We start from the raw sequence: 24,265 nt of genomic DNA on the forward strand, positions 1-24,265 counted from the left end.
GAGCAGCACAGCTGATTATGTGGGTAGCGCCCAAGTAAAATTTGCCAAAATGCTCTGCCAATGGTAAACAGTTTATTCTCCTGTTGGTGTTGACTCTTGTTTTGAGTTGTTTGGTGGATTGGATGATTGAACTCTCTATCAGTAACAAGGAACAAACAAGACATATTGGCTATTTTACACTTTATTCATTTAATATACCATCAGGAGCCTCAGTAGCGGTGGAAGATCCATACGCAGCCACAACAGCCTGGCACCTCCTCCTCATGCTGGTCACCAACCTGGTCACACGTTGCTGTGGGATGGCGTTCCATTCCTCAACCAGGATTTGTTGCAGGTCAATGCATGATCCTTGATGAAGGTAAATAAACAGGCTTTCCAACCATGTAAAATACAATGCCAATTAGCATTGTAACAACAGAGAAATAATCCATCAAACACAAATTTCCAAACTTTTTTTTAGTTTAGTTTTTTAGAGTTTAGTTTTAAGCCCAACCAAATTGTTTTTTCCTTAACCTAACTAAGTGACTTTGTTGCATAATCCTAAAGTGACGCCATGGGTAACTATAGTGGTTCAGATGCCAAAAGTAAAGTGACGCTGTCACAGAGAACGTGTTGACTCAGCTACTTACAGTGTAAGGCAGTCCACTGGTGGGAAACAAGTACCTCTAGCACTCTCCTCTGTCTCTGATTTGAGCAAATAAATTCACACAACACAACCATCAGTCGGACAACAACTGGTAAACAACTGTGCTGGTTTGTTGTTAGTGTGTTTGTGTGTGAGCGTGTACATTTTTATAGTGCCATTATCCTGTCGCTGTGTTTGTTCTTGCATGTATTTTGATCACGGCATCCCCTCTGACTTCAGCAGTGGGTGTTTTTGTGGATTAACTTCAGCATAATTAACCTATGAGTGCCTTTCTGCTCGTCTATTTTGAATGTGTGTGTGTGTGTGGATGCGTGCAACGAGTGCTGATCTGCACACATTACGTCCAGGTACACCTACAGCAGGTCCGCTGATTATTTTTACACTGCTGTAAATCTCTGCTGATTAAAACTGATGAATTAATTAGCACTCTTGTAAACAATTGGTTTGTTTGAGCAAAGGTTGTACAGAATTTAAAGACCTTCTGTCAGCCTCATTTAATAAGTAACTGGCTTGTCTGTGGTCTACCTGGAATGTTAATGATCCCTCAGAGATCCCTCAGTGGCAGCAACTCACAGCTTTTCTGCTGTCATGCACATAGAAAAAAACAGGCAGCTATTCAGAGGAAATGGCATCCGTCATTTTAGTCACCACATCAGTTTAATATCCAAAAGTATGTGGACAACTCCTACCTTTGCTCTGGGGCTGTCTTTACTGCTTTAGGCTCGGCCCCGTAATGATATTTTAGACCAGCAGTGCACAATTGTTTTGGATTTGACCCCTTAAAACAAAGCCCTGTCTACTTGTGATCCATTGTCACTGACACCATGTGATTATTGACTGGGAACCGTTCATGTTGATCAATCATATCCATTTCCATCCATTTACTGTGTAATAAATACATATATGTCTACATATATATATATAGGCCAGTCTGTTGTAGTGTTTGTATACCTACATAACCAGGTTTATGTTGTGTAATTGGTTGATTCATCTTAATTCAATTGATCAGGTTTTATATAATATTGTTAAACATTTTGTTTATATTTTATATCCTGTTTTAATCAGTGTTCTTTCCCTTTACTCAGACTGATTTCTCTATATTTTCCAGAGATCAGATCAGTAATTTTAAATGAAGTGATACCATTTACTTAAGTAAATGATACAGACCTAATTTATATATAATATTCAACAACAACAACACCTAAGGCAACATCAAGGCTTCTCTACACTTCACCGGATTGGCAGCTGACAGTGGACTTGGGGCGGTAACTCAAGTTCCCTCAGCATGTCGCCAAGACCACCCTCAGACCTGACATGGTTCTAATATCAGAGACAACAAAGAACATTGTCATGCTGGAACTGACCGTGCCATGGGAGGACCGCATGGAGGAGGCTTTTGAGCGCAAGAGGGAGAAATATGAGGGCCTCGTCAGCGACTTCCGCAGACAAGGCTGGGAGGCAAGGTGCTAACCAGTGGAGGTAGGGTGCAGAAGCTTTGCAGGACAGTCCCTCTGCAAGGCTTACTCTGCACTCGGCATCACAGGAGAGAGGAGGAGGGCCATCAGTAACAGCATGGAGGCTGCCGAGAAAGCCTTTAGGTGGCTCTGGATCAAGAGAGCAGATCTGTGGAAAACTGCAGCTAGGGCACAAGCTGAGGCTTGATCAACCTCAGCTGGGTTGCCTGAGTGAGGGTGTCTGATGCTCGAAAGACCCAAAACGACGAGGATGCAGACAAGGTGCTGGAAGCAACAGCCAGAGGGGAAGTGGACAGAAGGCTGCAAACTATGACGACCATCATAGTGAGCATGGCTGCTGAAAGGTTTGGTGTTGAGGAAGATCGGGGACCCAAGAAACCCTACACCAAGAACCAGAGGGCAGTAAAGAACTGAAAGCTTTGAAGTAACTGCATAAGGAGGCTAGAGAAGAGGAGCAGGCACCATTGGCAGAGCTATACTTTCACCTCATGCTCAGGAAGAGGCTCCTAACCCTGCGCAGAGCTGAGCAACACAGGAGACTTCGGAGGGAGAGGGCTAGGAAGCGGACGGCTTTCATTAACAACCCGTTTCTTTTTACCAAGCAACTCCTTGGGCAGAGACGGAGCGGACGCCTAGTCTGTTCGAAAGAGGAAGTGGACGTACACCTCCACAACACCTTTAGGGACCCCAGTAGAGACCAAGACCTGGGGGACTGCAAGGCTGTGATAAGACCACCAGAGCTGAAGCTTTCGACCTGAGGGAGCCACTCCTGAAAGAAGTCCAGGACGTGTCCAGGTCGGCACCAGGACCAAGCAGAACATCCTATAAGGTGTACAAGCACTGCCCCAAGCTGTTACACCAGCTATGGAGAATCCTTAAGGTCATCTGGAGAAGAGGAAAAACAGCTCAGCAGTGGCATTTTGCTGAAGGAGTGTGGATTCCTAAAGAGGAGGACTCCAAGAACATCAGCCAGTTCAGAATCATCTCGCTGCTCAGTGTTGAAGGGAAGATTTTCTTTAGCATTGTAGCTAAGCGACTGGCTGATTTCTTCCTCAAGAATGGATACATTGACACTTCAGTGCAAAAAGGTGGGATCCCCGGAATACCCAGGCTGTTTAGAGCACACAGGAGTGGTCACACAGCTCCTCAGAGAAGCTAAGGAGAACAGAGGCAATCTGGTGGTGCTGTCGTTGGACCTGGCCAACGCCTATGGCTCGATGCCCCACAAGCTGGTACAGAACCAGAGTGCAGATGCCCCAAGTCCAAATCCGGGATCCGCCAACCACCTATCTACGCCTTCATGGATGACTTAACTATCACCACAGAGTCGGTGCCTGGAGGCAGATGGATCCTGCAAAGGCTGGAGAGGCTGATGGGATGGACCGGGATGTCCTTCAAGACAGAGAAATCAAGGTCCCTGGCTTTGAAGAAAGGCCGAGTGGTGGAAAAGTTCCTTTTTTCTGTCGCGGGAACACCAATCCCTACCATCTCGGAGAAGCCTGTGAAAAGCCTGGGGAAGATGTTTGACAGCAGCCTCAGGGATACAGCATCCATTAAGAACACCTGTGAAGAGCTGGAGGGGTGACAGAGATGTCGACAAGACGGGCCTTCCAGAAAAATTCAAGGCCTGGATCTACCAACACGGGATTCTGCCAAGGATCTTGTGGCCACTGCTCCTCTATGAGTTACCTATCTCCACCATTTCAGTTTAAGCCAAAATACTTTGACCTCACTAGTATAGTATGAGATTGTATTACTAGTATAGTGTGAGGTTGTACTACTAGTATAGTATGAGGTTGTACTACTAGTATAGTATGAGGTTGCACTACTAGTATAGTATGAGGTTGTACTACTAGTATAGTGTGAGGTTGTACTACTAGTATAGTATGAGGTTGTACTACTAGTATAGTGTGAGGTTGTACTACTAGTATAGAATGAGGTTGTACTACTAGTATAGTATGAGGTTGTATTACTAGTATAGTGTGAGGTTGTACTACTAGTATAGTGTGAGGTTGTATTACTAGTATAGTATTTGCTTGTACTACTAGTATAGTGTGAGGTTGTACTGCTAGTATAGTGTGAGGTTGTACTACTAGTATAGTATGAGGTTGTACTACTAATATAGTGTGAGGTTGTACCGCTAGTATAGTGTGAGGTTGTACTACTAGTATAGTGTGAGGTTGTATTACTAGTATAGTATTTGCTTGTACTACTAGTATAGTGTGAGGTTGTACTGCTAGTATAGTGTGAGGTTGTACTACTAGTATAGTATGAGGTTGTACTACTAGTATAGTGTGAGGTTGTACTACTAGTATAGTGTATAGTGTGAGGTTGTATTACTATTCAATTCAATTCAATTCAATTTATTTTTATATAGCATCAAATCACAACAGAAGTTATCTCAAGACGCTTTATATATAGAGCAGGTCTATGACCGTACACCATAGTTTAGAGACCCAACAGTATCCACCAAGCGCACTGTGGCCAGGAAAAACTCCCCGATTACTGGGAAGAAACCCGGAGCAGAACCGGGCGCAGGGCGGGCGACCATCTGCCGAGACCGGCTGGGGGGATAGATAGATGGATAGAGAGAGAGAGAGAGAGCGAGAGAGAAAGAGAGAGAAGCCGCCACAATAATAGCCTAGCAGCTGTAATAGCTAATACAAGTAGGACTGATAACACAAAACCAACAGTGGTGGATGGAAAGAGTGATAATACAACTATCGGAATTGACGTCATTGGGTCGTCCCCAGACGGGCTTTCAAGTGGAGCTTCCAGCTGTCTCAGTCCACCATACATCTGGCTAGCTCGCCAGCACTGTCCAGCATCTCTCCTCAGTACGTCCATGTATGTTGGTGTGGGAATGTGTTGGTAATCCCTCGTTAGCCTTGGTAGTCCCTCATACAGACGTAGTTAATTAATGATGGTAGCAGTTGGTGTCAAGCAGGCACCGGACGCGGTAGCAGATGCAGCCACAATACCGGAGACATCCAGGTCCAGGTGAAACCCCGCTCCAAGTGTACCCCTGCTCCAGGTATAACCTCGCTCCCGGTGTGATCCCGCTCCAGGTATGACCTCGCTCCAGGTGTGACCCCGCTCCACGGTTAGCTGCGAGACAAGGAGGCACAAGGACTCCCGGGAAGGAATGAAGTTAGTAACAACATGGACATGGTACATGAGTATATACAGAAGGAGAGGGGAGCTCAGTGTGTCATAGGAAGTCCCCCGGCAGTCTAGGCCTATAGCAGCTTAAGTATAAGCGTTATCAAAGAGGAAAGTCTTTAGCCTACTCTTAAATGTAGAGACGGTGTCTGCCTCCCGGACTGAAACTGGGAGCTGGTTCCAGAGAAGAGGAGCTTGATAGCTGAAGGCTCTCGCTCCCATTCTACTTTTGGAGACTCTAGGAACCTCAAGTAACCCTGCATTCTGTGAGCGCAGTGCTCTAGTGGGGTAGTAGGGTACTATGAGCTCTTTAAGATATGATGGGGCCTGACCGTTTAGCGCTTTGTAGGTGAGGAGGACGATTTTAAAATCTATTCTGGATTTTACAGGCAGCCTGTGTAGAGAAGCTAATACAGGCGTAATATGATCTCTTTTTCTAGTTCTTGTCAGTACACGTGCTGCAGCATTCTGGATCAACTGGAGAGTCTTAAGAGACTTATTGGAGCAGCCTGATAATAAGGAATTGCAGTAATCGAGTCTAGAGGTAACAAATGCATGGACTAATTTTTCTGCATCATTTTGAGACAGGATGTGCCTGATCTTTGCAATGTTACATAGATGAAAGAAGGCAGTCCTTGAGGTTTGTTGTATGTGAGAGTTAAAGGACATGATCGAAGATAACTCCCAGATTCCTTACGGTGGTGCTGGAGGCCAGGGCAATGCCATCTAGAGTAACTATATCATTAGATAATTTGTTTCAGAGGCGCTCAGGGCCAAGTACAATAACTTCAGTTTTGTCTGAGTTTAACATCAGGAAATTGCAGGTCATCCAGGTTTTTATGTCCTTAAGGCATGCTTGAAGTTTAGTTAACTGGTTTGTTTCGTCTGGCTTGATCGATAGATATAATTGGGTATCATCTGCATAACAATGAAAGTTTATGGAGTGTTTTCTAATAACATTGCCTAAGGGAAGCATATATAAGGTAAATAGAATTGGTCCAAGTACAGAACCCTGTGGAACTCCGTGACTAACTTTGGCGTGCATGGAGGACTCATCGTTGACATGTACAAACTGAGATCGATCTGATAAATAGGACTTAAACCAACTTAGTGCAGTTCCTTTAATGCCAATTAAATGTTCCAGTCTCTGTAATAGGATGTGATGGTCAATGGTGTCGAAAGCAGCACTAAGATCTAGCAAGACAAGTACAGAGACAAGTCCTTTGTCCGATGCCATTAAAAGGTCATTTGTAATTTTCACTAGTGCTGTCTCTGTGCTATGGTGCATTCTAAATCCTGACTGATAATCTTCGAATAAATGATTGTTCTGTAGGAAGTCACACAGCTGACTGGCAACTGCTTTCTCGAGTATTTTGGAGGTAAAGGGAAGGTTAGGTATAGGTCTATAGTTGGCTAGGACCTCTGGATCGAGAGTGGGCTTTTTAAGAAGAGGTTTAATTACAGCTACTTTAAAGGACTGTGGTACATAGCCTGTTAGTAAAGACACATTGATCATATCCAGTAAAGAGGTGCTAACTAAGGGTAAAACTTCTTTAAGCAGTCTAGTTGGAATAGGGTCTAGGAGACAGGTAGATGATTTAGATGAAGAGATCAGTGAAGTCAGTTTGTGGAGGTCGATAGGAGAAAAGCAGTCTAAATATGTATCAGGTTGTACAGCTGTTTCTAAGGTTCCTAAGTTTGAGGATAAATTGGTACCAGTTGACAGTAGGAGGTGATTAATTCAGTCTCTAATAGTTAGTATTTTATCATTAAAGAAACTCATGAAGTCACTACTACTGAGGGTTGTAGGAATACATGGCTCGATAGAGTTGTGACTCTCTGTCAGCCTGGCTACAGTGCTGAATAGAAACCTGGGGTTGTTCTTATTTTTCTCTATTAATGATGAGTAATGGGCTGCTCTGGCATCACAGAGAGCCTTCCTATATGTTTTAAGACTATCTTGCCAGACTAAATGAGATTCTTCCTGTTTGGTGGAACGCCATATCCTTTCCAGTTTCCTCGATGCTTGCTTTAATTTGCGTGTTTGAGGGTTATACCATGGAGCTGACTTCCTTTGTTTTATTAACTTCTTTTTTAGAGGGGCAACAGAATCAAGTGTGACTCGTAGTGAGTCTGTAGCACTATCTACAAGATGATCAATTTGGGTGGGGCTAAAGTTAGCATACGAGCCCTCTGTTATATTGAGACATGGTATTGAATTTAATGCTGATGGAATCACTTCCTTAAATTTAGCTACAACACTATCGGATAGACATCTAGTGTACACACTTTTGTCTGATGGTGTATAGTCTAGTAATAAGAATTCAAAAGTGTTTAAATAATGTCTGATAAAAGAGAGTTCTGTGGAAAAACAATTAAATGTTCAATTTCAACGCCATATGACATAACAAGGTCGAGGGTGTGGTTAAAGCGGTGAGTGGGTTTATGCACGTTCTGCGAGAAACCAATTGAATCTAATAAAGAGATAAACGCAGTACTGAGGCTATCATTATCAACGTCCACATGAATATTAAAATCACCTACTATAATGACTTTATCTGTTTTCAGGACTAGGCTTGATAGAAACTCTGAGAATTCAGATAGAAATTCAGAATATGGGCCTGGAGCGCGGTACACTATAACAAAGAGAATTGTCTGTAGTGTTTTCCAGGTTGGGTGTGAAAGACTAAGAACAAGGCTTTCAAATGAGTTATAATTTAGTTTAGTTTTAGGGTTTATTAATAGGCTTGAGTCGAAGATGGCTGCAACTCCACCTCCTCGGCCGGTGTCTCGAGGAATGTGAGTATTAATATGACTCGGGGGAGTCGATTCGTTTAGGCTGACATATTCTTCATGACACAGCCAGGTTTCAGTAAGACAAAATAAATCAATGTGATTATCTGATATTAAATCATTTACTAGTAGATCTTTAGATGACAGAGATCTGATATTTAAGAGTCCACATTTAATTCTCCTGTTCTGTTGCTTTATTGCAGTGCTAGTGTTAGATTTTATTAGATTATTATGTTTAGCTCCTCTTCTGTTTACTTTTGATCTAATTCATTTAGGTGGGGCAGACACAGTCTCAGTTAGGTTTGGGGTTAAGCTATGGGTGAGTAACTGCTCTAGTGGAAGCGCAGAGAAGTGTGTAAGAGTACAGCTCTGTGTCCTGGAATGACCCCTGGTTTGTCATGGATTTGTTCCACTAACAATCTTGGTCAGATTTCTGGATAAGAGAGTCACACCATCCAAAGTAGGATGAATGCCGTCTCTCCTAATCAGACCAGGAGTCCCCCAGAAAGAGTTCCAATTGTCAATGAAGCCCACATCGTTTGCTTGACACCACCTCGACAGCCAGCTGTGTGACTTCATGCGGCTATACATGTCGTCACTGGTCAGGTTGGGGAGGGGGCCAGAGAAAACTACAGAGTCCGACATTGTCTTTGCGTATGCACACACCGACTGAACATTAACTTTAGTGACCTCCGATCGACGTAACCGGGTGTCATTACCGCCGACGTGAATAACAATCTTACTGTATTTACGCTTATCCTTAGCCAGCAGTTTCAAAACGGATTCAATGTCGCCTGCTCTGGCCCCCGGGATGCAATTATCTATGGCAGCTGGCTTCACTAACTTCACGTTCCGCAAAATGGAGCTCCCGATAACCAGAGTTGGTTTCTCAGCGGGTGTGTCGCTGAGTGGAGAATATCTGTTAGAAACATTAAGTGGTTGGTGGTTAACCGTGGGCTTCAGCTCAGGACAATGCTTCCTTCGGACAGTCACCCAGCCTCCCGGCTGCTTGGGGGTTGCCGGGGGACAGCTAGCAGTAGCTACGCTTGGCCGGTCCACACCGGCTTGGGGCTGGCTAACTACAGAAGAAGCTAGAGATAAAGTGCAGAACCGGGCTTCTAACTCACTAACCCTCGCCTCCAATGCAGCAAGTGCACTACACCTAATACATGTACCATTATCTCTAAAGGAGGCAGAGGAATAACTAAACATGAGACACACAGAGCAGGGGAGAGCAGGAGAAGGAGGAGAGGGAGAGAAAACAGGAGAGCAGGAGAGAGCAGGAGAAGGAGAAGCCATCGCTAACGGCTAAGCTACTGCTAAGCTACTGTTATGCTACGGTACGATAGCCCAGCTAGCGTTAGCCGAGCTGAATATGTGTGGTTAAGTCTCTAAAAAGGAGCGAGTTGTGAGTGCTTAAGCAGAACTAGTGTAGATATAAATGTAGCGGGTAATTAGCCGCTGTAGTGAAGAGTATATAACTATATTGCCCTGGATGTGCTAGAGCAGCTACAGAACAGTAACAGTACACAGAAAGATAGGCAACCGGAAATGAGGCAATATGCTTACCGCAAGCACGTCAGCACGTCAGCACGTCCTCCCCTCCGTACTAGTATAGTGTGAGGTTGTACTACTAGTTTAGTATGAGGTTGTACCGCTAGTTTAGTGTGAGTTTGTATTACTAGTATATTATGAGGTTGTACTACTAGTATAGTATGAGGTTGTACTACTAGTATAGTGTGAGGTTGTACTAGTTTAGTGTGAGGTTGTATTACTAGTATAGTATGAGGTTGTACTACTAGTTTAGTGTGATGTTGTACAACTAGTATAGTATGAGGTTGTACTACTAGTATAGTGTGAGGTTGTACTACTAGTTTAGTATGAGGTTGTACTACTAGTATAGTATGAGGTTGTACTACTAGTATAGTGTGAGGTTGTACTACTAGTTTAGTATGAGGTTGTACTACTAGTATAGTATGAGGTTGTACTACTAGTATAGTATGAGGTTGTACTACTAGTATAGTGTGAGGTTGTATTACTAGTGTAGTATGAGGTTGTATTACTAGTATAGTGTGAGGTTGTATTACTAGTATAGTGTGAGGTTGTACTACTAGTATAGTATGAGGTTGTACTACTAGTATAGTATGAGGTTGTACTACTAGTATAGTGTGAGGTTGTATTACTAGTATAGAGTGACGTTGTGCTGCTAGTGTAGTATGAGGTTGTACCGCTAGTTTAGTGTGAGGTTGTACTACTAGTATAGTATGAGGTTGTACTACTAGTATAGTATGAGGTTGTACTACAAGTATAGTATGAGGTTGTACTACTAGTATAGTGTGAGGTTGTACTACTAGTATAGTATGAGGTTTCGAATACAGTCAGGCTTTGTCGTCACTGCCAAGATGGCGACGGCCGGAGCCACCCACTGTGAGCTTCACAACGGCTCTTCAGTAACCTCTAGGTAACATCACGGAGACTACATCCATGTTTTATACAGTCTATGGTGTCCACATACATTATGCCATGTACTGTACCCTGTGTGCTAGAGCATGTGGAATGTGTGCTCAAGGTGTGTGTGTGTGTGTGTGTGTGTGTGTGTGTGTGTGTGTGTGTGTGCGTGTGTGTGTGTGTGTGCAGGACTATGAGTGCATGTGTGTCTGGCAGCTCTTCAGCGTTGCATACCTACAGGGAGGGATAAAAACTGGAGGACTCTTCACTCTTGGGAGCTCATTTAGAGCAAAGCAGCCCTGCCTCTCTGTCATCTAAATTGGAGGATTTACCACTCACACACACTCACATGCATACATACACACTCAGGCGTGCAAGCAGAGCACTGCAAGCCCATACACATTTTTACTCACTTCTCTTGGCTTGCATTTGACTTTGTTGTTATGTTAGACTCAGCGTCAGCACGGGCAAGTCAATCAGAAGCATCCCATTATCTATTCATCCTCCGGCATGCCCACAGCAAATCAAATTGCTGGAGAGCCAGAGAGACTTCGGGGACACACGTCAGCATCTCCACAGAACTCCAAAAGAGCGTCGAAGCAATCTCGAGGTCTGGCGAGAGAATGCGACAGTAATCAATAACTCTGTGTGATGGTGTACAGATAGAAATCAAAGGCCAGGGACTTTCATAAAAGTAAAGAGGCAGGTGGAGAGCAGGCCTAAAATGCCGGTTCTAAACAGGTATTGATTACTCAGAATGGTCAGTGGTGCAGAGATGGGGTGGAGGTGGAGGTAGGGGTGTGTGTTTCTATAGAGCATCACCGAAGCAGAGAACGGGATCACACCTGAGATCGATCAGCACAGCGGCGCAGCACCTGCTCAGCAATGCTGGGTTTCTGTGCCTCAAAGGACCTCCCCCCACCATACACTGATCCAACATCCCACCACACCAGGCTCATTAAACTACCAGGCAAACACATACATACTAGGGGTGTAACAATACGTTTAATTGTGCTGAACTGTTCGGTACAGGACGTTCGGTTATGTCCGATACATCCTTTCGGTACGCCCTGTGACCCAAACAGCTGTTTAAGTCAACTACTCACACTCCAGAAATTCAGGTACCAGTTGTTTTCATCACCTGTTGCAGCGCAGTAACATTAATTCGCCGGGTTAAACAAGTTGGGTCAAACTGTATAACAACACTGTTTAACTGAAGTTGGGTATACCTGTGGATACACTTTAAACATTTAATTTATGATGGTATCACCCGAATGTGTCAATTAGCGGAGTGAAACAAAAACAGACTGGACGGCGAGTCCTTCTCGCCACAGCGTTCAGGCAGCCTCCCACTGTAGATTCAGACCGTGCCAAAGTAACTCATGATAGTGTTTATCGCTGCATATGCGACCACACTCAATCGTATTGCCAACCGAATTAAAGCATATGGTCAAAGTGTTTTGAGCTACAATGGGCCTTCTTGTGTGTATTTATGGGTCTAATGTCAGTCCGTTGTGTCTGCACTGTATGAACCAGCACGAACTACAGTTCAGTCCAGGAATTATTCAGAGTCTTATGACGGAACAATCAGAATCAGAAATACTTTATTGATCCCCGGGGGGAAACTGGGTTAAACTTAAGCCTAGAACAGACCGGCCGCCTGAGCAGTGCGTGGCAGCTGCGTTACCTGTTGTTTTTTATTTTGGCGTCCATGTTAACAGGTTAGAGCAGCCACACTGCCCGCGTGAGACGTGCGGCTCGGCTGCGTCAGCTGCGTCTCTTAGAGAGAATAGAGGTCTCGCCTATTTTTTAAGCGAGCCGCGCGGTTCACAGCAACAACAGACAGTGAAGGGGATCTACTGACAGTATATGGACATCATATCAGCAACATTACTACAGTTTACATGTCTATCTGTAGAATATGTTACGGACATGAAAAAAAGTAAAGATTTATTTTTAAATCAACACTTCCTGCTTTCATTTCAAAATAAAAGCATATTTTCTGTGGACAGAATTCCTTCATTTGTTAACACAAGGTTTTTATTCTGAAATATTTTCAGGACAGTGTTGTAGAACATGCAGTGACTTTGAGCGCTCCATGAATGAATATAGTACCGGGTTTTAACTGTGGGTTATTACTATTATTATATGCATTGGCTGTGCAAAATATGTACCTTCACAACATCAAAAAATCAACATCGAAACCAGTCCATACCCTGTCTCCATTCTGATTGCCTGTGCACCTTTAGGACATGGGGTGCATTAAGGACACATTTGTCCAGGTATCACCCACAGACAACTAAGCCAGGCCAGCTCCTCTCCTTCAAATGCCTAGTGTGTAACAATATTTTGGGCACCTTGGTGGCAACATTAAAAAGTATGAAACTGTGCCTTGTGTTTTTCAAGACAAATATATACACAACATTCCACAGTCATAAGAGCAGGAAAAAATAATCCCATTCAGTGGAAGATTTTAAGACCTCTGTTTTTCATGAATACCAAAGCCAAACGTATGAAGAAAGCGAATTTGTTGAAAGTGAAGACTACTGTGACTCTGTTCTTGAGGAGGATGAGGACTTGAACAAAACTATTATCAAGAGACTGGGGTGTCTCCTTAAATTGGGATGCATTTTCAATGTGTCTAATACATGCATAGATGATCTAGTAGAGGAACTTAATTTCCTTACATCATCTGCATCTGGCCCAGTTATTAAAGAAATTATACTGAGCACTTTGAGGAAGCATGGCTGTACTTTTGAAGATACAGTGATTTCAGAACTGGTGAAAGATCTTTGCCAGCTACATTGTTTCTGTGCTGCTTTAGGGGTTAATGGGCCTTTTAGCACACAGTACAGGAGAGACAAATTTATAAAGGAGCATCTCTCACTGACTAAGCCAGCTGAGTACATACTTGATGGTAGCGAGAAAAAAACTTTTCAGTATGTACCAATTCTCCCATTATTGTCTCAACTTTTGAACAACAGACACATTCAAGACACAATATTACAGAACAGAAAGCCATCTGATGCTTCTTCTGGATACAAATCATTGTATGATGGATCTTTCCTCAGAGAAAACAGCTTTTTATGTGGAGATGAACTTAAACTCCCACTCATTCTCTACATAGACGACTTTGAAGTTTGCAACCCTCTGGGGACGTCCCGCAAGAAGCATAAAGTCACCGCTGTCTACTGGGTGTTTGCAGACATCCCTGTTACCTTGCGATCTACTCTAACTTCCATTTACCTTGCCATTCTTTGTAAGGCAGATGATGTCAAACAATATGGATACCCGAAAGTGTTGGAGCCACTGCTGAGAGATTTGAAATCCTTGGAAGATAACGGTATTTTTGTGCCAAGTCTGGGCCAAGTAGTAAAGGGTACTGTATTTGCAGAAGTTGCTGATAATCTCGGAGTTCACTCTATAGGTGGGTTTGTTGAAAGCTTTTCTGCCTCACACTTTTGTCGTTTTTGCATTTGAGAGCGTTCACAGATCCAGGAGCAAGTCAGAGCAGGAATGTTTCCTTTACGGACTAAGTCAAACCATACTGTGCACGTAGAAGCAGCGTTGTCTGACACTACTGAAGCTCATCATTGTGGAGTAAAAAGACAGTGTCCCATCTCTGACAGATTGAGTTACTTTCATGCCACGTCAGGTTATCCCCCCGATGCTTTGCATGATTTGCTTGAAGGGCTTGTAACATCAGAATTAGCTCTCTGTCTCGATGTGTTTATAAAGAACAAATACTTTTCTCTTCAGGAGCTTAACTATTCCATCTGTCGATTTCCTTACAAGTGGAATGACGAAACGAACTGTCCACAAGCTATTCCGCTGACTTTTGCATCACGTAAAAGTGTAGGAGGCAATGCACACGAAAACTGGTGCTTGTTGAGGATGCTACCTTTTATGATTGGTGACAAAGTACCCGAAGATGACACAGCGTGGCAGGTTTTGATGACCCTGAAAGATGTTGTTGAGCTTGTCATGGCTCCTGTCCTCACAGGTGAGGCACTAGGATACATGGAAAGCAAGATCAGTGACACCGTTACAGGTATTTAGATGTCTTTCCAAAGGAGAAATTGAAACCGAAACACCACTTCCTTGAACATTATCCATGGCTTAGAACTGCTTTCGGACCACTTGTGGCTCACTGGACCATGCGTTTTGAAGCCAAACACCGATTCTTTAAAAGGATTGTGAGGCAGATCGGGTCTTTCAGAAACATTTTCATGACAATGGCAAGAAAACACCAATCAATGATTGCATATCATATCCATGATGGTAACAATCAAAGGCCAACACTGTCGGTGTCCAGAATGACTCAAGTGGCAGTGGAGGTTCGAAAGGACAGCATTGAGGAGTCATTTGCAAGGAACTTTCCCAAGGCAGTGGTTGTGAACATGACAAATAAGGTCACCATTTTAGGCACAGACTATTGTGTTGGAATGTTGTTGCCTTTTCGATCGACAGGAGGATTGCCTGACTTGGAGAAATACTCCAAATAATTAAAAGCCCTGTCTTTGTTCTGAAGTTGCTAAGTGGATGGTACCATGAGCACCTGAGGGGCTCCAGAGTAGAGCCCACAGGAGAGATTGAAATCCTTCAGCATTCGGAAATGAAAGATGCATACCCCTTGGCTCCATATAATACAGCAGATGGTCACATGGTGTCCCTGAAACACTTCATTTGCACATCATATTAAGTATTACACGTCAGTTGAATTATTCTGTTATCATGCCATATCAATCATGTGTGCGTATTGCAAGTAGAGTTTTTTATTACCAAAAATAAGTCTAACTGATATAAACAAATGCAGGTATAGACATATAAGCTTATACATAAATAAAATGTGTAAAGTTACAATAAATAATGACCAGGAAAGAGGTTTGTTATTTATGCAAATGTTTTCATTAAACCATAACATCTGCTGCGGAATCTTCGCTGAAGGTTTTGGTGAAAAAAACTGAGATAAACTTATGCAAGTAAACTTATTCAATTTTAACAAACTCTCAATCTCTTCTCTTTCTCTCTCCCTACAGCTGATGACAATACATACTCTAAACAACAATGTCAGTCCAGTTGCGAGTCATCATAGAAGAACACGATATACTGAAGTTGATGCTTCCATCGGGAATTCCTAATACGGTGGAAGATCTTGTTTCAATACTCGTTGAAACATTCCAATTACACGGGGAATTTGGACTATTATACGAAGACAAAGATTTTGGGAACCAATTTTTCAGTGTCACCTCAACTGCCGACCTGCAGGATAAGGCCACTGTGAAGTTGGTAAGAAAAGAGCCTATGATCACCCTTGACTTGTGTCCACTAGATGAATCAGGACTGTCCTATTCACTTAGTGAAGTACACACCAACCCTGCAGATAAGGAATTGTGCACCTCTCCTGCGGATGACTGTGCATCGTCTAGCTCACAAGACAATAATTATTCTCCCTGCATCATGCCGCTCTGCTGCATGGCCAGTGCCGTTTCAAGTCCCAAAGTTTTCCCGCGACATTGAACTTATCCTCGCAGAGGTAAACAAGGCATATCATACCTCTGGAACATACTTCCGAGATGCAAGTGTTAAATCTGCAATAATGCAAGACCTTTCCAAAGTCATATTCTTTTACACGGCATACCCATCAAGTCTGCAAATAACTGGCTGAAGCCCTTGTTGAGAAGTTTCCATGCCTTAAGGAGCCTGGGTCCTTTGCAGGGATGTATGGCTAGCAGCAATGCCTCAAGTATAAGAGACCAAGCTGAAATCGCGAAAATATGCCCATCCTGAAATAGAAGTGAACACATTAAAGAGGAAGCTACCAACAGACGCAGCCCCAGCCAAAAATGTGAAAAGGCCAAAGAAAGCAGAGGTAAATTATCTCCCTCCACATCCTGTTGGAGAAGATGAAGACACATTGGAGGAGGAGAGGCTGGATTTAGTTCATGAAAATAAGAAGAAGAACAATGCAAAGATAACCAGAGAAAAAATGTCCAAAACCTTTTCAAGTCGAAGAGTGGAGGTGGTGACCCTCAGCCCAGCTGTCAGTGTCTTGAAGAAGAGGTGGCCTGCATTATTCGATGAGGCTCAAGTAAGAATGTTTGTTTATACATATTTTTTTCCACCAAAAACTCTTGTTCATCTTATTTGCCTACTTAAACTTAGTTTCAGGTCTTCAATTCCATTGATAAAGTTGTCATGTTATGTTGTCCCTTTACTCTCATTTCCTAGATCGAAGAATAGTTTCGACGTATCACAACAATTTCCCTGGAAGAGACGTTCATGCTGAAGCTTGATGGGCACACACCACGTCTTCTGCAGCTGATGCATGCCAAAGGAGGAGCTGTTGGTACCAGGATGCAGCCTCTCTTGAACACTGTAAATGAGGTATATGCAAGTTTCACTTTATTTACAAAAGTGCAGAAATGAATGCTGTCTTTTCAATGTCCTCAAGTGTATGGAACGCATCATTTGCAGAAATAAGTCTTGTAACTAAAATACATCTCCTTATCGTCCCAGAGTGTTAAGAAATAAAGGGATGCTGTTGTCTGTTGCCTCATTGAGTACCTTGGGGAACAGCAACAAGAGCTCTTCCAAGACTGCCAGGTATGTTATTAAATGATTGATCAACTCAAGGTATCTTCCTCTCCTCTCCTGGTCTCCTCTCCTCGATGGTTTATTGGTTTGACCTACATTACATGCAAGAAGTGCATGAAAAATACAGATGGGGGACACATTAATTATTCTGAAAATCTGAATGGTTCACCCCTATAGTCAGGTGGTCTAGTGGCAGCTCTGTTATGCCTTCATTCTATGATAACACATTTCTATCCTGAAGGGTGTAAGGGATATGTTTTTTTTTTTCTTCATGACAAAAAGATGACCAGCTGAATTCCCGAAAAGAAGAAATCGAGCGTAGCGTTAGTTCAGGCAGGCCATGATGTCAAGCTCTGCTCATACGATGGCTATCAGCTGATAACAGCTGATCTTAAGCCAGCCCAATCAGCTGATGGATCAGCTGATTCCTCTCTATGCATTCATTGGTCAATTTCATACAGGGCGCCTTATTTAAGCTGCTTCAGCCGGCCTACCGTTGCTGCTTCCTCTACAAGCCGCTCGCAACATGAGAACAACCAGATTTTCCACGTACAAGCTTCAACTTACCCTGCTGCTCGTCATGTCGATTTCCGTCCATGATGACTGGGCTATGGAGTCACAACAACAGCATCCAAGGCAGAGGAAGCCATCGGCAAAGAGAGCCCGTTCCCTATCCGCCGGAGCTCGCATCTGATAAGTAGACATTCAAGTTCTGCTCCCAGCATTTCCTAAATGGCCAGTGTCCAGGCTCCTACAAGTCCTGGTTGAAAACCACATCACGGCTCCAGTCGGGTCTTCTCATGAAGAGCTTTTTGAAATGTTTTTGGAAAGCGTCCATGGCAAAACTCCACCAGCAGATCTTCTCAAATCCTGCGCTCCCAGGAAAGCCGCTGAGAAAAGGAAAGAAAGTGCCCGAAACTCCACTGCAGTCCTAGCTACGGCCGCTGAGCCGCCTTCCAAAAGAGCACGAGATCCAGCGGTCCAAGCCCCGGTCCGAGGCCCGGTCCAAGCCCCGGTCCAAGCCCAGCAGTCCGAGCTCCAGCGGCCCGAGCTACAGCCCCGGCAGCCGGCTCCCTGGAGCAGGAGGACAACCCTGTCATGACAGCTCTATCCAGCATCCAGTCGTCACTCGCCAATATGACTCCAGATCCAAGCCCTGGAGTCCGTGTCGGTATCTCCAGCAAGCCGGCTTCTTTCAAAACACGGAAGGGCCGTCACCTCTACGTGCGCCGCAGATCGATGACATCATTCCATCGAGCTTTGATGACGTCACAGTCCCGCGGAGATTTCTGGGAATTGCAGTCCAAATCTCCAGCAGGGTCCATTATTTCCACCTGCTGCTGCAATTTCGCACAATCTGAGAAGCCAAATCCTTCATAAAGGATGCTTTGGTGCTTACACAGACCTGTTATTAGAAACTGTTTTCCTCACAGCATTTTCAGGTTTCTTAAAGGTGGCGAGTTCACTACACGCACCAAATTTTCGATCCTTCGCATGATCTCACTATAGCTGACGTAACCATTAACACTCAGTATTTCACCATATTTTTAAAAAAGATGGAGATAGGAAGGAACATCTGTTTTAATCTCTGAGTCTAATCCCGTCTTCAATGATCCACTATCTGAGATGCCGACCTCAAGCCAGCCAATGAGAGTCATTCTTTGTCACAGAGGAGGGGAAGCCCATGTCCCAAGCTTGGTTTGCCTCACACATTCGCCTCCTCTGCCAATCATGCGGACTGCCACCAGAACGCTGCACTGCGCATTCTCTCCGCATAGGAGCAGAAACAACAGCAGCATTAACAGCTCTTGTCTCCACATTCGAGGCTTGGGGCCGATGGTCATCAACCGCTTATGAGCGTTATCTCCGGCCGGAGGCTCAAGACATCCTCGAAGCTCAAAAGCTATGAGTGCTCAGTAACTTGCTGGCTATATATAGTAAATGTTACGGCATATCTGCTTGACTCTCTCATTTAACTTTCTAGCCATATGCCTCAGCCTGCAACCAGTGAAGAATCAAAAGGCTTCACTGTATATGTTTTAGTCTAATTAGCTTTCCATTAAGTCGTACTGCTGGCCCCTCCTGCTGGCTCTTCCATGTAGTCGCATGGAAGGCCAGGGAGGTTTTCCTGGTGTGGTCATTTTTGGGGTCTCACTGCTGCGCTCCTGTCTTTAGCTTTCCATGTATGCACATGGAAGGGCAAGGAGGAGTGCTCTCCTTGCCTCATGCTACCACGTAGGCTCGTGGATCCACGTATGCGCGTGGATGGGCGCAACCTGTGTAGATGCAGATGGCATCACTGTATGTCATTTGAATCTGCACGGGTTTCACTGGGTGCTCAGCTAGCTCCTCCTGTGGCTCTTCCATGTAAGCGCATGGAAGGCCAGGGAGGATTTACTGGTGTGGTCATTTTTGGGGTTTTGCTGCTGCGCTCCTGTCTTTAGCCTTCCGTGTATGCACATGGAGGGCCAGGAGGTGTGCTCTCCTTGCCTTATGCTTTCCACGTATGCACGTGGAAGGGTGCAACCTGTGTAGATGCAGATGGCATCACTGTATGTCGTTTGAATCTGCACGGGTTTCACAGGGTGCTCAGCTAGCTCCTCCTGTGGCTCTTCCATGTAAGCCCATGGAAGGCCAGGGAGGATTGCCTGGTATGATTGTTTTGGGGGTCTTTGCTGCTGCTCTCCCTGCCTTTGGCTTTCCATGTCTGAACATGGAAGGGCAAGGAGGTGTGCTCTCCTTGCCTCATGCTACCACGTAGGCTCGTGGATCCACGCATGCGCGTGGATGGGCAGGGAGGTCCCAGAGCAGAGCCATACCGCCAAATATAATGTATATATTACTGCAAATGGGATAAGTGTTTTTGACTAAAGTGGTCCTGACTGAAATCGAGCGTAGCGTTAGTTCAGGCAGGCCATGATGTCAAGCTCTGCTCATACGATGGCTATCAGCTGATAACAGCTGATCTTAAGCCAGCCCAATCAGCTGATGCATCAGCTGACGGATCAGCTGATTCCTCTCTATGCATTCATTGGTCAATTTCATACAGGGCGCCTTATTTAAGCTGCTTCAGCCGGCCTACCGTTGCTGCTTCCTCTACAAGCCGCTCGCAACCCACCTCCACCCCACCACCTCCTTTTAATACTGTTTCTAGGGCTGGGCGGTATGGCCTAGGATAATATCGCGATATTTTAGGCTATATCGCAATACACGATATATATCGCAATATTTTCAAATATCCTCTAAGCACTTCATAAATGCTCAATTTAACCCTTTGATGCATACAATCACACCAATATTATGATTCTTGTAGTCCCTGCAGCATATGTCTGCATTAAAACCTTCTGTTGATATTCATTAGTGGTTCTTTGGAACAATTTTAATCTTTCATACAAAAAGGGTTGGCTTGGAAACATTACATGACAATTTGTGTTCGATGTTCGCGATGTAGTCGCTTTCTGTACCGCGCGGGGGACAAGCCGCGATACATCGACTATATTCGATGTGTCGTCCACCCCTAACTGTTTATGACTTAATCAATGTCAATTCTGTTGTCATTGATGCCGGCTCTGTTCTGCACCCAGGGGGGTCTTTGCTGCTGCTCTCCCTGCCTTTGGCTTTCCATGTCTGCACATGGAAGGGCAAGGAGGTGTGCTCTCCTTGCCTCATGCTACCACGTAGGCTCGTGGATCCACGCATGCGCGTGGATGGGCAGGGAGGTCCCAGAACAGAGCCATACCGCCAAATATAATGTGTATATATTACTGCAAATGGGATCAGTGTTTTTGACTAAAGTGGTCCTGACTGAACTAAGGGTTATTAGCGCAATACAGCTGGGTTTCCAAGACTAGCTGTAGGGTAAACGTCACTATTAAGCCCACCAAATTTGCTTTTCAGACATTTTTAGTATATACTGCCCCAATTTAAGTAAGAACATTTTAGTTCAAATGAAAGTCTAAACTCATATGAAGTGTCAATAATTAATTTATACCAATTTCTAATGTGTGGGCTTACAGTATATGGTACATGGGCCTGATAGGGACCTTTAACCTGTATCTATGTAGTGCTAGTCAGTATCCACTGAGTGGACTGAAAATGTTAATGTTTACTTTTGAACTCTGAGTCTGAATGTTAGTACCCTCATAGGCTGCTATGGTTTGTATTGTCTCTAAGAGAGAGAGTGGAATATGTTGCTCATGTTGCCGGCCAATAAATAAACAGTTGTCAATTCATGATACTACTCAGCTCTTAATTTGAATACTTAATAAACAATGTGGATAAAAATAGTTAAATAAATAATGCTTCACAATAAATATAAGGCTTCAAATAGACCCTGTGATCGGTATCGGCCGATACTGCTTCCATCGATCGGTGATCGGCCCCAAAAATCCTGATAGGAGCACCCCTACCTGCTTGTATCGAAGTGCTGACTATTACAAAAAAAACTGCTTGTGTTGAAATAAATGGCTTGACCAAGAAAACTGAAAAAAATTGTATTGGAACAGCATCTTAATATAGTTAATATACTTAAATTAAATTAAAAATGTATATGCTTTTTGTTTCTTTCTTTTAACATGGAGGACAAACGTGAGGGTCACACGGACCAAACCATGAAGGTGCTTGTGATCCATAATCCCACGGTCGAGGAGGATCCAGCAGAAGTGTCTATTGTGATTGAGGGCAACCAAGTGCTGAACGGGTGTGGAAACTGAACCAAGGCATGTGTGCTGTTGATGGGATTGATCTATGCCCTCAACTTTGAGTATCCCTCAAAGCTCAAGTACACCTTCGAGGTATTCCAGAAAGTCTTTTTCGAACTTGACGGAGCAAAGCTGCTCAAGAAGGTCCACAGCCTCAAAAGTAAGCTAATGGAATTAACTGTTTGTATCCAAGTTCAGGCTCAGACTGACTGTTTCCTTCTACATCCCATAAGACTTTCTGCTCCATATCATTTCAGGAACTTACTATAACTGATCTTTGTTTGTTTTGGTGCTGAGTGTTGCTCACTGTGAAATGTGATCAGCCAAATTCATCTCCCTGGAACAGTCAAAGGACTACAGAGGTGTTGGAGAGTAGACACTTTCTGGTTTTGCTTTTTTCTTGTAGTGTCAGTAATATTGGATGCTTGCCTTACTTTGTTCTTGATATGGCTCGAGTTAGCTTCAAATGGGATGTGACGTAATGACCAATGTTAGGTTTGTTTACATATTTTGGTCTTCTGTTTCATGTTCAAACCATGTACCGTAAAGTGTGCTGGGCCTTCATTTGCTTTAACCAAAGGGACATTTAACTTCCAGACTGGTTGTAACTAAGCAATGTTTGATTTTCTGTTAACACTAGACAAAGCATAAGCACTTTGTAAACTGCAAATAGACCAATGAGTTGGAAATATGCATATCATTTTATTTTTATATTTTTTATAAAATATGCAAAGTTGATTAATATTGTCTCCTATGTCTGATAAGCATTTTTTCAAGTAAAGCTAACATTCCCTGAATAAGTAATGGTTAATTAGTCATATTGTTTAATTATCAATAATAATGAAGCCACGCGAGGCCGCCGCCACACGCTCCTGATGTGCCCAGTCTGTCCCGAGCATTAGCCTACATGACATTATATTTACATTACAGACATTTCTGTTATTTATTTTTATTTATTTATCTTTTATGACAATATACCATCATTTGAGAGCCTTAGCTGATAAATTAAGAATTATGAGCAACTGCAGAGTGTTCAAATTTTCAAAATAAATGAAAAAAAAGTAAAGAAAAAGTAGCGAACTGTGAATTTTGTGTCCCGTTACACCCCTAAAATATACAGTATACTGTATGGATGCTGCACCCTGGGTTTGCTGCCAGAATCAGATTGAGCCTCAAAATTTCACTGCTGTCTGAAAGCTCACGACAAAGTTTTCAAGAGCAAGAAGAGTACAGTAGACAAGCTGAGAATTTGTGTTGACGAACAAGGTGAAGGTCAACCTAATTATAGGTCAGCCAGCACCGGCTCTGAAGTTCCCTACAGCCTCCACCAAGCTTATTACATCTAAATGCTGCTGTTTGCAGCTGAATAGTGAGGGGTACCATTTGTACTTATGTGGAACAATGAAAATGTCAAAATACAAAATAAGATTGTTTCAGTTTTTGAGATCAAACCCTTAGTTGTATTGTATAGAAATGTTCATGTTGTCTTACAGTTATGTAAAGGATAATATATGACTACAATAAATCAATATTGACTCCTAAAGATTTGTAGATGAAATAAATCAAATATTTTTTAAATAATTAGATTTCCTGAATAAATCTTGGTTCATTTACTCCAAACATTCATCCTGCTGAGGTGTCTGTGAGCAACAAGTGTGAGGATCAGGGAGCCATCAATCAATTTAATCATTCCAATTATTACAGCTTTAAATATATGGTTTTCTAAACACACCACAAGAGTTTTGGTTAAGGGATGAGTGCCACTTGCACATGTGTTGATGATAGTTTTTTTTGTCAAAACCTGCATTTAATTCAGCAAAACACTGAAACAATGAAAGTGGAATTACAACAGACCAAATTAGCTTCAATCAGAGATGGCTAGCTTCCTCCTGGTGTGTCGGGAGTGGAGGACTCTTTTTCCTTTGACTCTGCACCATGTGGTGTGGATGTTGTTGAGCTACGGTGGGTGACAAAGTTCCGAACACATTGCAGATACTAAGGAATGTCTAGATACAGAGTATTAATGTTTCAGTGCATCCTAACCGGGAGCACTCAGGAGGCATATTGGGCATTGTGCTGTTTGGATTATGCTAATGTAAATTTGTCTGTTTTAAGAGCATATGAGTTAGGCCCTGAAGGATATTGCCAGAAGTTCATGAATTAAAGGGACTGTTTGTAACTTCTTCCACGTATAAATCATTGTGGGTCGGTGTCCCATGCGCTCTCGCGTGTGGCTACGCTGTTCAGACTCAGACTCCAACACAAACTACAGTGAAGCACCAAAACCTCTTGGTTGTATCTAGTGAAGCTCGTCTGTTAAACAGTGTTGGCCGCGGTCGGAGGACGCGGGGGAGACCGTAGCTTTGGTCTCCAGGACCGGAGTCTCTGCTGTACTCTGCTCCTCTGCTCTCTGCCTGCCTTCACTCACACACCGTGCTCCTTCT

General features: G+C 43.5%; 1 pseudogene; it reads left to right on the top strand.

The window, feature by feature from the left end:
- Window positions 1-1,960: 1,960 nt before the first annotated feature.
- Window positions 1,961-3,833, top strand: LOC119497007 (annotated as a pseudogene).
- The last annotated feature ends 20,432 nt before the right edge of the window (window positions 3,834-24,265 follow it).

The sequence above is a fragment of the Sebastes umbrosus genome, chromosome 11 (assembly GCF_015220745.1).
Source record: "Sebastes umbrosus isolate fSebUmb1 chromosome 11, fSebUmb1.pri, whole genome shotgun sequence".
NCBI classification, from domain to species: domain Eukaryota; kingdom Metazoa; phylum Chordata; class Actinopteri; order Perciformes; family Sebastidae; genus Sebastes; species Sebastes umbrosus.